Source organism: Gekko japonicus, unplaced genomic scaffold (genome assembly GCF_001447785.1).
Source record: "Gekko japonicus isolate JY-2015 unplaced genomic scaffold, Gekko_japonicus_V1.1 scaffold119, whole genome shotgun sequence".
Classification (NCBI taxonomy): domain Eukaryota; kingdom Metazoa; phylum Chordata; class Lepidosauria; order Squamata; family Gekkonidae; genus Gekko; species Gekko japonicus.
Window position 1 is genome coordinate 57,285 of NW_015163606.1, and position 12,147 is coordinate 69,431.

The window sequence follows — 12,147 nt, forward strand, 5'->3', positions numbered from 1 at the left end:
TTGGCAAACTTCAAGAAGTATTGTGAAACACTTTTATTCTGGTAGGCTTTTGGGGAAATTTGAAGACTTCATTAATATTGCTTTGAGAAATCAAGTTATTGTGTATTCTTATATTGTGATAGTTTTGTTTGAATTTATTGATAGGTGTTATTATTCAGAAGGCTGTATATTTTCAAAAAAGTAGAGTCAACATTTTAAAATGAATATAATATTTTGTGAGTTTTATACCATTCATGAACGTTTTTAGAAAGATGGTTCTGATAGTAAAAATGGTAAGAAGGATCTGTGTATTGAAGCATGTGGCAAAATAAATACATGCCAATAACAGAGTGGTACTACAAAAGTGTTTTCTGGAAGCATTAGTAGAAAAATAATTGCTGCTTCTAAAGTTGTAGTTTTAGGACATGGGTACACCTACATCTTGTCTTTAGTTGTCTGCAGATGCCACATGTGTTTTCCTATACAAATACACATTGGCAGAGTTTCAGAAACTGGTTGAAATGATGTTTTGACGTTAGTTTATTTGTGAACTTGTGTCTTAAAGTAATGGTGGAAGTGATTGTAAGACATGAGATATACATCTTTACTATTGTAATTTATGTTGGTCAGCTGTGAGAGTTTCTGTTGGTCTGGAAATGAAAACGAACAGTGCGGATGGGATAGTGGGGCAGTGAAGATGAGGTCAGACTGTTATGAGCCAGGAAAAAATTGTCAGAAGTGTCATGAGGAATGTGGAAGAGAAGAAGGAATATTATATAGCAAAGGAAAGGCAATTTCAGTCACAATGAACCATGTAATTGAGAGGAGTGGGAAAGGGTTGTTTACTTTTAACTGTTTTTGTGGATGCTATTTAATTGAGGTTGCATTGTTTTTGCTTTATTTACTGATTCCCACATTTATTTAATCTGAATTTACATATAATGAAATAAAGTCACTGTGATCTGTGGGGAAAATTAGTACTGTAAAACAATATCACATACAAAACCTTAGATCTTTCCTTGTTTCTTTTGAACCTAGTAAGCGACAGTAGAAAATACACCATTTTATGTGTTTGGAAACAAGCAGAGATAAAAGGAAAGGACATGGTGAGGAAGTTACAATGCTCAGAGTATTCTTGAAAAGTTACAGCTTGGTTTTGTGGCTTTGGAAAAAGAAATAGGCCAAAATGTAGAAGTTAAGCAGTGAAATAATAATGAAATTCTCACTATTCTATTAAGTTTTTTCCTTTGCATAGGGTTACTTAAGCTGTTGGAGTATATTCAGAAATGGAGACTTCACTTGCCAATGAGACTTTGAAGAAAACCATTATAAAAAAATTGTTGTTCTCCTATCACCACATCTGTTGCTGTACCCATTACTACATTTGTTTAGCAACGATTACCAACGATTAGAGCAACGATTACCAACGATTACTAGCACTTCATTATGGTTTTAGAATTGTTTAATCATAATTTATGTTTTTAATATAATTATCTGTTTTATGTAAACTGCCCTGAGCCGGCTCTGGCTGGGAGGGCGGGGTAAAAATTCAAATAAATAAATAAAATAAGCATGCTGACATATCTCCCTTGGACCTCTTTGCCAACCATTTTTTCACTATCATACAGAATATATGTCAGTTAATTGTGAGCAAATTCAATATAGTTCTTTCTTTTCCTATGTTTGCATACATGCTTCCCCATTTTCCTTCACCTTTCAGTTTACTAATTTTTAAAAAGTTGTCCAAAACTCTTACAATTGGCCATGTATACTTACTAGCCCAATAATTTTTCTGGAGCAGAGGAATTTCTTCTTGAACACCAGAACTCCTGGAACCAGGGATATTGACACTGGCTTTGCTGAAATACAGCTAATAAATAAATAAATTCGGTGATTTGGAGAATGTGATTATACTGATAAAGCTCTTTTTGATGTCTTGGGTTTCTTCTGAGACTGGCTTAATTTTGGGTCTTAGCCCAAGTTTGCTGAAATGCATGTTTCAGTCCTGGAAATTACCTTGCTGAAGCAAGCTACTCACTTGCCAATACAAAGTGAAAGTGTAAACATGTCCAAAATTAGTTCAGGATTTCATAAACTGTATCAGACCAGCCTATGTAGAACACAGACATCCTGATCCACCTAGAGGCACAGCATGTATAAAATAAGTCTTTGGTGTTCAGATCCTCAGCTGGGTGGGCAATTGTATAGCATGGCGATAACTAATATCAACTGGTAAATAACATACTGTTATAAGCCTCTATTAAAGGATCATGGCATTTTCCTCCAGGCCAGTAAGGAAATGTCATGACGTCCTTTGACCAGTCCAGTGACTCGGAGTCCTCAGGGGAAGAGCCTGAGGAGGAGCAGTGGGACCAGGGAGGACCTGGTACCGCAGAGGTGCCTGTTTACAATATTCCAGCAGCACCAGAGGCCACCCTGCCAGAGCCTGTAAGGGAGACCTTGCCAAGGGCCCTGAGATAACCACCCATGCTTCCACTGAAAAGGATGTGAATTTCGGCCCATAGTCCCCCAGGACCTGCTCCCACTGCACAGGAAAACTGCCCAGGCCAAGGTAGGAGCTGAAGTGCCAGGCTGTTTGCATGCAACCCCACCATGGATCTAGAGCAGTGCTTTGAGAGTAATATTTCCTTATAGGATCCTGGCCACAGCACAATAGCACCTGCCGCAGTGCAGCTAGGTTAAATTACCTCCCAGCCTACTTAAGTTGAGGCCTTGGAAAACTCTCTTGCTAGATCAACTGGTCCACTAGGTACAAGCTCTGTAGGTAGGGCAGCCCAAGGGACTGCAAAGAGCAGGACAGGAAATACAGGTGACAGATTCAGTCTCCCTAATCCCTTTTTTCCCCATGCCAATCAAACCAATTGTTGGTGTTTAACCTTTTTTTTTTTTTTTTAAAGGGCTCCATGTATGTTGTCCACAAATGCTAATTTGGTTCAGGTAACTGGCTGTACATTATTCTGTAGAATGAGGAAGTACTGTTAAATTTAAGATTAAACTATTTTGTTGTGTTTTATAACAAATAAGACTGCAAATCTATTGTACTAAACATTATTGTAGTGTTTAGTAATCTGAAAAGGCAATGTGGCATTAAAGACCAGATTTATGTTTTATATAGTGAGATTCTGGGAAACTGATCACTATAGCCTTGCTTGGTTGGAAGAAGGAATGTATCTTTTGCTGAACCAAACCCCAAGACAGTTTGCAACAAGGCTTTTCATTCAGCTTGCTTCTATTAATATGACTAGTCATTGCGATTATGATTCACTTCAGTGTGTGTAACCAACAGCCAAGCCATACATTACCTAACTTTCCTCTGTCTTTTTAATCCCTGCATTTAAAGTCTGGGAAATAGACTCAGGACTAGAATACTTAGTGCCATCAGCTGAAATGTTTCAGTTGTGAAAGATTGCTGCAGAGTTAATTAAAATTATTTTTGTGTACAGAGCTGTTTCTTTGCCAGCTGCTTTTAATAGCTTTAAAAATAGATGAACAGTTTAGATTTATATGTACCATTGTTGCTGATTGCTTGTTTGATTGATATAAACAAAGGATGACCACCTTCTTAACTCTTAGGGGCTGTATGTTTTTATACCCAGTGACTCAGGAGCCAATTCAGTCATGTACTTTTTAATGAGACTCAATACAAGTGAAAGTTGTTGCTGCAGGAGGAGAAAATGATTTGCTTTTTTTGGTGGTGATGGGGGCATGAGGAGAGAAGTCAAGGCCCAAAAATGTGTGCAGGAGAAAGAACTGCAGTAGCATAAAATCAGAGTAGGTTTGCTGCTCAGGTTTATTTCAGGTAAAGTATTCAGCTATGTAGCATTCCATGATAATTTTCCTGTATAGCACTTGCTTAGTCTCTTACTGCAGTTCCTTTAACTGCAAAATGCAGACTTTGTCATGCCATTGCCGGCAGCTGAAATCATAGTTGTCAGTGCACACAGCATTCAACAGCATTCTCTTATCTTCTTCCACTGAATAGCATTTTATTTGATTAGGCCTCTTTTTTGCTAAGTCAGCTTGTTTGAGGGAAGTGTGGGCAGCTGCAAGTTTACCTCAGCTGAATTATAAAAGAAAGCAGATTTAGTTTGCAAAAAAGAGGGAAGTTCATAGACTGTGTGTGGAATTCTTTCCTAGCTTCTCTCTGGCAAAGTGAATGTTTGCCCCACTACAAAGATTTCAGGGCTATCAAATAATTGTACAGGCTGGATGGTCATCTGTTTTTACCATACAATGAGTGAAATATCCAGCAGTCATGTGTATTTTTGCATTAGAGATACTACACCGGTGTAGCATTTAGAATGTATGGACTTCTGTGAAGACCACTTGTTAGAAACTCCAGCATATATTTACACACACACACACACACACACGAACATATACACACACACATAATTCTTTTATAAAAATGGAAAACAAAGTGCATGTGGAAAAAAATCATAGTATTTCATATATTGTGAACTCTGATTAGGATCTGGCTTAACAAAGTGGTTCCAATTTTTACTGTACAAAGAATGGACTTTACAGAGTAAAAATGGTCTTTGAATGGTTCTCCTATTGAACAGGTCCACACCTTTAAATATTTAGAGATTCATTTAAGTGAACAATTGGCTTGGAAGGGGCATAGATCATCAAGTAAATCTGCTACTTCTCAGTTCTGTCAATTCTGAATTTCTTTTAGGGTAGGGGAAGTAGCCTAGTGGTCCGCACTGTTAAAATTGTTGTTGGCAAGCTTATTGCTCAAATTCTGTGGTGCAGAATTGTGGGGTTAGTAAGTTTCTGACTCCTCAGAAATAATACAGAGAAAATTTCTTAGAGATTTGATGGGCCTTCCTGACAGTACACAAGCTATGCTGTTATGAGAAGAAATCTGGCTTTCATCCAACAAGGCTCAAGTACAGTAACTGCTATTGCTGTATTGTTTTTGCCATCAAACTGCTGATTTATGGCAACCCCATAGGGTTTTTGCGGCAACAGACATTCAGAGGTGGTTTGCCATTGCCTGCCTTTGTGTAGCAACCCTGGTATTCCTTGGTGGTCTTCCATCCGAATACTCAGGGCTCATTTGATAGAAAAAGAGCTAGGGGAACTCATTAGCATAACTCATTAGCATATGCCACACCCCCTGACATCAGGGGCCCGGCGGTGGACCTGCAAGGCCAGCGGGAGTGCGAGGAAGCCCCGCCAAGGCCCTCCCTGGCCCCAGGCAGGCAGGGGTGGGGAGAGGCGGGGAGGAAGCAACTTACCCTCCCTCTTCTCCTGCCTCCTCCTGGCTGAATGAGGGCTGGAAGCGGGGCGGCCGGAAGCAGGGGGCGGGGCTTCGTCATGTGCCCCGCCCCCCTGCACCTCACCCGGGGGAACTGTGTTCCCCCGCGTTCCCCCCCGAAATAACCTCTGCGAATACTAATCAGGGCTGACTCTGCTTAGCTGACCTTGTATTGTTTATAGCTACAATACAGTTGTTTGTTTTGTTTATTGTTACAAAAAAGCAGACAGCCCTTTTTCAAATAAATGTTTATTAGAACAGGTTGGTAAGAAAAGCTGGGCTGACAATGTGAAATTTTCTTACATAGTACAGACCGTCTTCAAATATATTAACTTCAGTTGGAAGCTGTAAAAGGTAAAAAGGATTCCTTTAAGCAGTGGAAAGCTAGTCACAGTGAGGCTGATAAAACGTAACACAGGCTATGGCAAATAAAATGCAAGTCTGTGGTCAGGCAGGCAAAAAGGGAATATGAGGAACATATAGCAAGAAACGTCAAAACCAACAATAAAACTTTCTTCAAATAAATTAGAAGCAAGAAAGCAGCCAGGGAGGCAGTGGGGCACTTGGATGACCAAGGGGTAAAAGGAGTACTGAAGGATGATAGGGAAATGGCTGAGAAGCTAAATGTATTATTTGCCTCTGTCTTCACTGTGGAAGATGAGAAGTGCTTGCCCACTCCAGAACCGCTGATTTCAGGAGGGATGTTGAAAGACCTGAGTCAGATTGAGGTGACGAGAGAGGAGGTCCTAAAACTGATAGACAACTTAAAAACTGATAAATCACCAGGCCCAGATGGCATACCCTCGAGAGTTCTGAAAGAACTCAAATGTGAACTTCTGGATCTCCTTACCAAAATATGTAATCTTTCCTTTAAATCTGCCTCCATTCCTGAGGACTGGAAGGTAGCTAACATCACTCCCATCTTTAAAAAGGGTTCCAGAGGAGAACCGGGAAATTACAGGCCAGTCAGTCTGATGTCGATACCGGGTAAATTGGTGGAAACCATTATTAAGGAAAGAATTAGTAGGCACATAGATGATTAAAACCTATTGGGTGCGTTCAGACGCGGCGTTTCAGCCAGCATAAACTGTACCGGTTGGAACCGGTGCAGTTTATGCCGGCTGAAACGCGATTACACTCACCTCCATTTTGCGGATCCCATCGCTGTATGCCCGTCCACATGCTGCGGGTGTCAGTTTGACTCAGTTTGAGCATGCGCATAGGCAGCCATTCACAGAATGGCGATCTTTGTGCATGCTCAAAACACCCCATATTACATTTAAACTTTAAAGGTAAGGACTTACCTTTAAAGTTTAAAGACCAAACTGGCCTCCCTGAAATCCCGGACAACGCCAAAACATTACACTAAGGGCTTTTTTTAAAAAAAAAAAAAAAAGGAGGAGAACCCTGGAATTTTGGTGGGCTGTTAATTTATTGCAGTTATTTATATGTATTATTAAAATGTTGTTATTATTGCTGATTTTGTACCCTACAGTCTATGTACTTTTTTTTAGAGATCTGTTAGTGGCTGAGCTATTGTTCTTATTGCCATTATTTAAAATGTATGCAGTTGTCCTATTGCAGCTGCTTAGTTCCGTTGAGTAAGCACCTTCAGACCACTAGTGTAGTGGTTAAGTGCGCAGACTCTAATCTGGGAGAACCAGGTTTGATTCCCCACTCCTCCACTTGCACCTGGCTGGATGACCTTGGGCAAGCTGTAGTTCTGATAAGAGCTGTCCTTGAAAAAGAGCAGTTTCTGTCAGAGCTCTCTCAGCCCCACCTACCTCACAGGGTGTTTGTTGTGGGGAGGGGAAGGGGAGGGGAAGGGAAAGGAGTTTGTAAGCTGCTCTGAGACACCTTTGGGTAGTGAAGGGCGGGGTATAAATCCAATCTCTTCTTCTTCTTCCATCTAAATCTCATGGTTCAGTTCCTTGAATGAAAGGCAACACTCAGGGCCGGCCTGAGGCGAGGCTGCGCCGTAGGGGAGGCTGCAGGTGCCAACCTCCCGGTGGGGCCTGGAGACTGCCCCACTGGGAACCCAACAGTAGGCCCTGGATGCGGATGCGGGCCCTGGATGGGGGTGCCGAAGTTGGCCTCCTCCCCGCCAAAAGCCAGTGCCGATCCCCGAGGCTCCCCTCCGCGTACCTCCACGTCCTTCCCGCCTGCCCGGACCCTCTCCAGCGACCCATGGCTGGCAGGGAAAGGCGCCGGCAGAGCAGGCACATGAAGAGGGGAGCCTGCGCCGGGGCCATGCTTGCCACCGCCTGCCCAGGGAGCCAAGGCTGCCGGAGCTACTGCAGGCGCCGCCAGGCAGGAGGTAAGTGCGCCCTGCTGCTGGCGCCTGAGCCAGCCAGCCAGCCCTCCGCCCTAGGACCGCACAGCCCTTTACCCCCTCGCCCACCTACCGCCTCTTGCCGCGGGCACTCGGGTGGCAGCAGCGGCGGCAGCTAAGGAGTGCTGCCAAGAGGGGGTAAAGGGCCACGTGGTCCCGGGGAGCGCCGAGGCAGAGGGTTGGCTGGCTGGCTCAGGCGCCGGCAGAAAGAAAGCGCTGCAGCGCCGGCGGTGTGGCCTCATGTTTGCGCACTGGGGGGGGAGGATTGTGTGAATCAGCCAGCCAGCCCTCCACCTCGGCGTGCCCCGGGACTACGCGCCCCTTTACCCCCTCTTGGCAGTGCTCCTTACCTGCCGCTGGAGCTGCCGCGGCTGCTGCCGTCCAAGTGCCCGCGGCGGGGGGAGGGAGGGGGGCGGGATGATTTGATCTCCTTGCAGTCCAGTGGACTCTCAAGTCTTCTCCAGCACCATAATTCAAAAGAATCTATTCTTTGGCACTCAGCCTTCCTTATAGTCCAACTCTCACAGCCATACAGTACTACTGGGAATACCATTGCTTTGACCATGCGGACTTTTGTTGGCAGGGTGATGTCTCTACTTTTTATTATGCTGTCAAGGTTTCCCATCACTTTCCTCCCAAGGAGCAGGCATCTTTTAATTTCATGGCTGCAGTCACCATCTGCAGTGATCTTGGATCCCAGGAACGTGAAGTCTGTCACTGCTTCCACAACTTCTCCTTCTATTTGCCAAGGAGTGATGAGGTCAGATGCCATGATCTTAGTTTTTTTGATGTTGTGTTTTGAGCCAACCTTTTCGCTCTCCTCTTTTACCCTGAGCAAGAGGCTCTTGAGGTCCTCTTCACTTTCTGCCATTAGAGTGGTATCGTCTGCATATCTGAGGTTGTTGATGTTTTTCCCAGGAATCTTAATTCCAGCATCTGAATCATCCAGGTTGGCATTTTGCATGATGTACTCTGCATATAAATTAAATAAGCAAGGTGACAATATGCATCCTTGTTGTACTCCTTTACCTATGCTAAACTGATCAGTTGTTCCATATCCTGTTCTAACTGTCGCTTCTTGACCCTTATACAGGTTTCTCAAGAGACATGTGAGGTGGTCTGGTACTCCCATTTCTTTAAGGACTTGCCATAGTTTGTTGTGATCCACACAATCAAATGATTTAGCGTAATCAATGTAGCAAAAGTAGATCTTTTTCTGGTACTCTCTTGCTTTCTCCATAATCCAGCGAATGTTGGCAATTTGATCTCTAGTTCCTCTACCTCTTCGAAACCCAGCTTGTACTTCTGGCAGTTCTCTATCCACGTACTGCTGAAGCCTAGCTTGTAGGATCTTTAGCATGACCTTGCTAGCATGTGAAATGAGTGCAATTGTGATTAGATTGTTAAAATACAGCATAATTATGTGAATAATATCTCTAGAAATTAGTATTCCAAGATAACTAGCATAATAGCTCTAGGAATCAGTATTCCAAGATAAGTAATGGCATCTGGGCACCATCAAAAATGTCTGTAAGTAAATACACTCCATGATATATTGTTTCCCAGTGGCATCAACTAAGATTTTGCCCAGTTAATACCCAGACAAGTCTCCAAACTTGTGTTAATCGTATTCATTAATGCAGGAATGGAAGACTGAGGTTCTGAAATAAATAATAAAAGATAATCTGCATAGAGAATAATTTTAAATTTCAAAGAGTTATGTACATGGCCATGAAAATATTTAACAAGCACATATCAAATGTTCGTAGATCAATATATTGTGAATCATTTGTCTCTTAAAAAAAGACTGTAATGTTGCTTCCCCTATTAGAGACAAATAGGAATTTGGTTATTTACAGGGCTATTTTTGTGCAGGAACGCACAGGAACGGAGTTCCGGCTGGCTTCCGAGTTGGCCACGCCCACACCTACAGACACAACCTCTACACATGCATGGCTACAGAGGGAAGGCCTGGAGAGCGACCCCCCCAGTGACTCTGAGGTGGACAGGCCAGGGGGGCCCTGGAAGGATCGAGGAGGCATTTGAATGCCTCCCTGTGCCTTCCTCCCCCCCAAGGGCCGGCTCGCATGGGCGCCCCGCAATCGCGGGGTGCCCATGCAAGCCAAGGTAAGGCAGTTTAAACTCCCCCTCCCCTCCCCTCCCCTCCCCTCCAAGGGCCGGCTTGCCTGGGCTCCCTGCAGTCGCAGGGTGCCCGAGCAAGCCAAGGGAATTCATGGAGGTGTGGCCTAATATGCTAATGAGTTCCTGCTGGCCTTTTTCTACAAAAAAAGCCCTGGTTATTTACAAGCCTGTTCTGTGTGTTTCAAAACTAATATATGGGATTCATTGGATGATGTTAGGTGAACCACTTTTTCTTAGTCTTAGTAACCCATAAGTATTATGGGTACAATAGTCTTAAAAAGGTGTTTTATGTATTATAGACTGTTCTGAGCACTTCAGTGTTGTTTGAAGAAGTATTAAATAACTGTTGATGCCAACTCAGTGCCTTGGTAGTATTATCCATCTTTCAAAAAGGATCAGTGCTGTTCCCTCCTCTTTGGGCCTATTTTAAACCAGGGGAATTTCTCAACATTTAGATGTATTTATGCGGCCAATTTGAGTGAGCTCCCGTCTCTAGTTCCAGCTCCTGCCAACCTAGCAGTTTGAAAGCAAGAAATTGCAAGTAGATAAATAGGTACCACTTCAGTGGGAAGGTAACAGTGTTCTGTGCGCCTTGGTGTTTAGTCATGCCAGCCACATGACCACGGAAATGTCTTTGGACAGCGCTGGCTTTTCAGCTTTGAAACGGAGATGAGCACTGCAACCCTAGAGTCGGATTCGACTGGCTTTCGAGAAAGGGAACCTTTACCTTTACCTTTTATGCTGCCATTTAGAAGTAGAAACTGGAATGCTTTCAAAAACATTAGCAAAAGCCAGGTTTTTCATGGATATTAAAAACTGTCACAATCTCTTTAAAACTCCAGTACATAATTTAAACACATTTTGTTTACATATATATTGTAATTTTGAATCCAGTTCTTCATGCTCCTTAGGCTGAATTTTGTATAGAATATTTCTGAACTTATTATAGTGCTGCCCTAAACAGAGGTACAACTTTCTAAGTCCATGGAAGTCAATTGGTTTAGAAGCAAGGTCTAATTCTACCGAGGACTGTACTTCCAGTCACTGGCTCGGCTGGTGCTCAGATGAATTGCCTTCTTCAAATTGTACTTTTCCCCCTCCAAAAATGTTAAAATTGACCAGTGCAGAGAGGATCACTGAGTTGAAGCTTATGGTTCTTTGATTTATTGTAAGAAAATTTCAAAGGATTCTATTGTCTTTAATTTAAAAAATGGCAATCCTGATTTACTGAACTGTGTAGCAGATTTGCACCTGAACATAGAAATCAAATGGGGTACTGAACGTTAGCTTCCTGTGCAACAAAAGGGGCTACTATTGGACGAGGGAAGGGAGCATGCAAAACTCTGCACATATTCAATAGAATTAGGGGTCCCAGTCAGAGCCTGTAACATTGGTATATGCTATATGTGTCTCAGTGTCTTTTTCATGAGTTATCTTTGTCCCAGCTTCCAAATACTCTTTAATATTGAGAATCTGTGAGTGACTGTCCCTAAAGGAGCAAATCTCTGTGGGTGGGAAGGATGAGAATAGCATCCAATTTAGTGTTAAATATATCTAATTTAGTCACACATGGTAAAGGAGTAAAGAATTGTTAAAAGAAGCATTTAAGTAAAAATGTTAAAAGAAGCATTTAGGTCAGAAATTCTTCAAGGCCATTGAACTAGTATATTTCTGTCTATGCCAGTGTTTACCAGCCCTTTTGAAATTGGACTCACTTCTAAACTTACAGTACATTTTGGAACCCACTTGCAAAGTAACTTCATGCTACTTCAAAGTAGGGTTGCCAATTGCTAGGAGAAAAAATGTCCAGTCTCTCTCTTTTTTTTTTATAAGTATTTTTATTAATTTTCAACACTTGCCAAGATATACTTCCATACAAACAATAACATATATTTAAACATGTTAATAACCACCACCACCCCTCACCACCACCCCACCAATTCCGCCACTTTCTCTGTTTCACATAACTTTATAACGCAACTTGATTCTCAGCACTCCATATTTTCCCTTCTATACCATTTGTAAACTGCAAACTTACAGTTACACACATCCAATAGTAATAAGAGCTTCCCAATTTCCCTCTTTCTCCATTCACTAAACCTTCTTCATATTGATTCCTTTGGAGCAGGTCATTCAGTTATACTTCTTTTGGTTCCCACTTATCATTGAACTCATTAGTTCTTAACATTCTGTGAGTAGATTATTTTTATCCTTCCATCCTTTCATTTTCAGAATGCCTCCTTATTTCTTTACATCCTTTTTTGAGAACACAAATCTAATAAACCCAAAAGTATATCATAAAAAATAATATATCAAAATAACCTCACATTCATCCCCACTCCAAATTACTTCATTTGATGCTTCTGGTCCGCCTATGAATCTCTCTATCTTATACATAGACTAGTTC

The 12,147-nt window shown here is 42.3% G+C and overlaps 1 protein-coding gene and 1 pseudogene across 1 annotated transcript in view; both read left to right on the top strand.

Annotated features, from left to right (window-relative positions):
• Positions 1 to 12,147, top strand: part of RIMS2 (regulating synaptic membrane exocytosis 2) — a 611,329-nt gene that overhangs the window by 5,355 nt on the left and 593,827 nt on the right. The window lies entirely within an intron of this gene.
• LOC107107057 overlaps positions 7,454 to 12,147 on the top strand; it is an 8,091-nt pseudogene continuing 3,397 nt past the window's right edge.